General features: G+C 40.9%; 1 long non-coding RNA gene across 1 annotated transcript in view; it reads left to right on the top strand.

Moving 5' to 3' along the window:
* Positions 1-4,345, top strand: part of LOC109324067 — a 43,408-nt gene extending 39,063 nt beyond the window's left edge. Inside the window, exon 3 of the long non-coding RNA XR_002104842.1 lies at positions 4,027-4,345. This is a non-coding gene — a long non-coding RNA (uncharacterized LOC109324067). The remainder of the gene's footprint in view (positions 1-4,026) is intronic.
* Positions 4,346-5,071: the final 726 nt, after the last annotated feature.

Genomic DNA, 5,071 nt, shown 5'->3' with positions numbered 1-5,071 from the left:
ATTTAGCATAAGAAAAAAACTGTAACAAAGCTAGCTAAGAAAGAAAAAGTCCTTGGCAGTGTTCTTTTCTTATCAGGTATGAGATGCAAACTGTGCAGTTCTAACAACACTCCATTTCTAACAATATTCTAACAATACTCCATTTACTGTGCATTTCTAACAACTTGGTTGGAGCCTGACCCCCACCAAGACCCAAACTTGCAAGCTTGTGCAGCTATCTGCATGCTAGAGAGGCTCCATTTCCCACCAAAACTCCTCACCCAGGTGTGCATGGATGGGACAGAGCCTTTTCTGTTGCCTATCTGTAACAGCCTGGGGGCAGGGCTGGGCACCAGTGCTCATCCAGAGCAGACAAACACCAGCCAAGGCTAGCAAGCCACTCAACAAGAACCCTTTGAATGGCAGCAGAATGCAACCTCCATTGATCCAGGATGGTTATGGTATAGATGTTCAAAAAAGTGCTCTAACCTAAAGTGGTTTAATGTAATACCACATCCACTGAGGGTTAATTTAGAGTGGGATCAGCCATTTTTAAAGCACTTTAAGTGCCATGAACATCTGTTTTGTTACAGCTTTATAGAGCTTTCCTCATGCCTAATGCATATTAATTGTAACATCTGTACCTAGCCCAAATGAAAAGCTTCCCTATTTCTAAAGAACACCTATCAGCTTGCTCAGGTATAACTATTTAAACCCGTTCATGGCTGGTACAAGAATTATGTTCCCCTTTTTACACCATAAACACAATATAATATCTATACTAGGGAAAATTTATGAAGGAAATATCTATCACCACTGCTGAGTCAAATATTTTTAACAGGCACCAGTTAGAACTTCCTGGAGAAACTCTGAATATTCAGTTCCATACAAACTGAAATCTTCATGAAACTGGGTTGGTTTTGTTGGAATTTAATTTTCTTAATAACAGGGAAAGTCCTGACAATGTTAAAATATCCCATTTAAACACTTTTGGAATTTAATCTCTTTTTTCTCTTTGTAAACAACATTTTGTATCAAAATATTATTTTGTGTTATACTACAGTAGTATATTATAATACAAATAGTATTACTATCTATTACTATCTCATAATCATCAGCAATCCCTCACAGTTGAGGATAATTGTCTTCTATGAGTGTCTTATCTGTGGTCTGAAGATGACTGATAAGGGCTATCCGGGATCGACAGATTGCTGAGCTTGGGCATGTGTTTCCATGATGGGTGGGTGACTCTGGTTTCTTGATTTGACCTGCGACACACTGTTTCTGCTGCTTCCATTTTTCCATCTCCTGTTGTCATCATAAGGTTTTGGAATACTAAGATCCTTGCAACAGACTTCCTCCATTCATGGCAGTCCTGAGCAATAATCTCCCACAAGTTGATGTTATTGTTGCAATTTTTCAAGTTGGCCTTGAGGTCATCCTTGAAGCACTTTCACTGCCCACCTCTTGAGTGTGCACCTAGACTGAGCTGGGAGAATAAAACTTGCTTTGGGAATCTGGAGTCAGACATTTACATGATGTGGGCATCCCAGCAAAGCTGTATCAGATGATCATGACCTTGCTGCTCGTGGTATTTGCTTGCAAGAGGATGCTAATATTGGTGTATCTTTCTTCCCACTGGATTCAAAAGATCTTCCACAGGCGGCACTGATGATACTTCTCTAGGGGCTTAAGATGTTTCCTGTACGTTGTCCACGTCTTAGTTCTGTATGATAACGTGGGGATCACAACTGCTTGATAAACCATGAGCTTGGTTTTGGATCTGATGTCATGATCTTTTAACATCCATTTCTTCAAATGTCCAAAGGCTGCATTTGCACATTTGAGGCAATCTTGGATTTCTTCATCAATGTCAGCCTTCTGTGAGAGAGAGCTTCCGAGGTATAGGAAATGCTCAACTTTCTCCAGAGTCTCACCATGAATCTGAATTATCAGAGCTGGGGACTGCTTATTAAGAATGTATTGATGGAGGACCTTAGTCTTCTCAATGTTAAGTGTTAGTCCTATTTTCTTATATGCCTTAGTAAAAACATCAACAATTGCTTGAAGATCTGCTTCAGAGAAAACACGCTACAGCATCATCAGTGTAATGGAGCTGGATGGTTGAGGTCAGGGTGGTCTTGTTTTAGGCTCAGAGTCAGCTGAGATTAAACGTCCATTCATTAATTTAGCCACATTCCAACTGGAAGCTTGTTGGTGGTCGTATGTAGCATTGCAGTAAGAAATATCAAGAAGTGTTGAAGTGATGATGCAGCCTTGCTTAATGCCCATCTTAATCTCAAAAGGATCTGTGATAGAGAACATAGTAAATAATATATTACTTTGTACTGTATATTATGGTACAGACAACTGAAGTCAAAGCAAAACATTTCTATGATACAAAAGGATTTTTGCTAGAATTTTTCTTCATAGAGAATTTTGAGTTTTCAGGTTTTGCTTCCATTCAGGATAAAGTTAACATCTAAAATCTTGACACTTTGTGAAATACAACTCCCTTACACAGCTCTAGAGCTGAGTGAAAGCATAACCCTGCAGATGGAACCACTTCTAGTACAATTCTAGTTATGCAGGCCTAACCAACACATTAGTAAAAAATGAATCCCGAGTAAAAATTGTTTGAAACTTCTGTGGCAAAGCTTTGCTGAGGGAATTCTCTCAACAGGCAACTGATTGCTTTTTACTTTAAAAATTCTACATTTTATAACAACACATAGCTGGGTTAATCAAAAACTTCAGTAGTATATAGGAACACCGCCCTTCAGTACAAATGTGACAGGTGGGCGGGAACAGAAGTCCTGCCTCCAACACTCCACCCCCTTTTCCCCTTAAATAGTGTCAACATCAAAAACCCTTCCCCACCCCAGTCATATGGTGTGTGACATCACAAACCCCACCACTGCCCCAGTCACATGGAGTTACATCATAAATCCTGCCCCCACCCCAGCCACATGGTATGTGACATTAATAACTCCACCCCACCCCAGTCACATGGTGTGTGACACTACCACCACATGGTCCATGACATCAGAAGGACAGCCTATTCAGCCCCTGAAAGCCCACCGCTCATGCTACAAGACCTGCCCTAGACCACATGGTACAGTTATGACCTATCAGGCCCCAGACTGTTCTAGCCCCCTCAGGCATAGGCAGTGGGTGGGGTGTGACCACTCTAACAACCTGCCACCACCCCGACCAATTGGCAAGGGATTCAGAGGCCTCAGACCTCCCCAGGAATGGAGCCAAACCAACTGGAGCAAGTAGAGGGGTGGGGCTTAGGCTGCAAGCACACCAAGTCTATCTGCTTTCCCAAGTGAACCCTCTGTTTGTCTGAGACCATGCTAAGGCAAGCAGGGGCAGATATGGATTCTTACACAGTGCTTGTAAGGCCCCTCACTACAACCCCAAGACTTGTTAGACGGCTGCATAGAAAGCATTACTGTAGAAATAGTTTTGAGGAGGAGGGCAGCCCCCCATCCCAAAGGCTCTTTGAGACACCTGACCCTGTTCAGGAAGCCCCAGTGAACAGGTAAATGGAAGAGGCCCAGGCCCCCAAAGCAAATGTTGAGAATTTGGAAGAGAGTATCTTTGTGCCAGAGCCTGCATGGGAAGTAGAGGTCATCACAGAAGAAGAGAGGCTGGTAAGAGACTTGAAGCATGGTTGTGGGGGACACTTAGGTTTTGATGGTGGTGTGGGTTCAATTCATAGTAGGTATGTGTTTGGAAGCTAAGGGCTGATTAAACAGCAGCTAACTAAGGTAGCTAAGGTTGCTTTTAAAGTAAAAAGCAATCAGTTGTCTGTTGAGAGAATTCCATCAGCAAAGTTTTGCCACAGAAGTTTCAAACAATTTTTACTCGGGATTCATTTTTTACTAATGTGTTGGTTAGGCCTGCATAACTAGAATGGTACTAGAAGTGGTTCCATCTGCAGGGTTATGCTTTCACTCAGCTCTAGAGCTGTGTAAGAGAGTTGTATTTCACAAAGTGTCAAGATTTTAGATGTTAACTTTAATTTGAACTCCTTTGCAGTTAGATGAAGCCTTTATAATGACTCAAGAAAACCTGCTTACCAGTACACCTGTAAAGTCAACACCAGATGGAAGTGGCTGTTTTTGCAGAGAACAGAGACTGGATGAGGATGAAGAGTTTAGAAGACAATCAGGGATTGATTCATCAGGTCCTGTTTCATGTCAAGAATGTAAAATCTTCACCAAGTCTCTTGTGCACATTTCTTTTTATGGCATAATGAGGATGAGACTATTTGAAAAGTGTTGGGGTTGTGTTCATGATTGGGGAGTCAAGGTGCTCATGATTGTGTTACCTGGTTAGATGAATGCATAAATGAAACAATTCAGAAACTGCCAGAAAGTATGTCTTGAGAGTATTTTCAATGCTGTTATAGCTATTGGCTTTGCCAGGAACATTCTCAGAATTACTGAGAAACATTTACTTCAGCTAGTGAGCTTCCAAACACTGTATTCTGCAGAAGATCTTAATGCTGCTCTTTATGATTTGATCACCGAGGAAGATAAACCTCTCATACCCTTTATTGAATGCTTAGTTGGCACTAGAAATTATAAAATGCTACTTAAGAGAAGAGTTTAGCAAAAGCAGTTTAAAATAGGTTTTACAACTTTTACTGATTTTTTTGGGGGGGGTAGTAAAGAAGTAAAGCACATGAACAGTTTTCAGCTGCGTAAATTAGCATTTGCTTTAGTATCTTGGATGTCTAAGCATATACATATGGGGACTTTTTTTGTAAAGACAAAGCCAATGAGACTTAATGGTTACTAGAATTTGTAAAAAAACCCTTCTTAGGAGAAGGGTTAACAAAATAAACCAGTAAATATTGTAAAGGCTTTTCATGGAAATAAAGACTGGTTTTAAAAATACATTCTCACAGGATTTGTATGCTATGGGGGGTGTAGAACAGTTGGGGGTGGTGAATTTCCCAAGAACCAGTGGGTGTGTTGTAAAGATAAACCAGACCACAAAAAAACTGACCTGTGTGTTCAGAGCTCTACATATTTTAAGACTGAAGGGGTTATCTTTTACCAAAAGGCCTGTTGTAAAG

This window comes from Crocodylus porosus, unplaced genomic scaffold (assembly GCF_001723895.1).
Source record: "Crocodylus porosus isolate Cpor-Errol unplaced genomic scaffold, CroPor_comp1, whole genome shotgun sequence".
Taxonomy (NCBI): domain Eukaryota; kingdom Metazoa; phylum Chordata; order Crocodylia; family Crocodylidae; genus Crocodylus; species Crocodylus porosus.
This window is presented reverse-complemented; position numbering and strand designations above follow the sequence as displayed.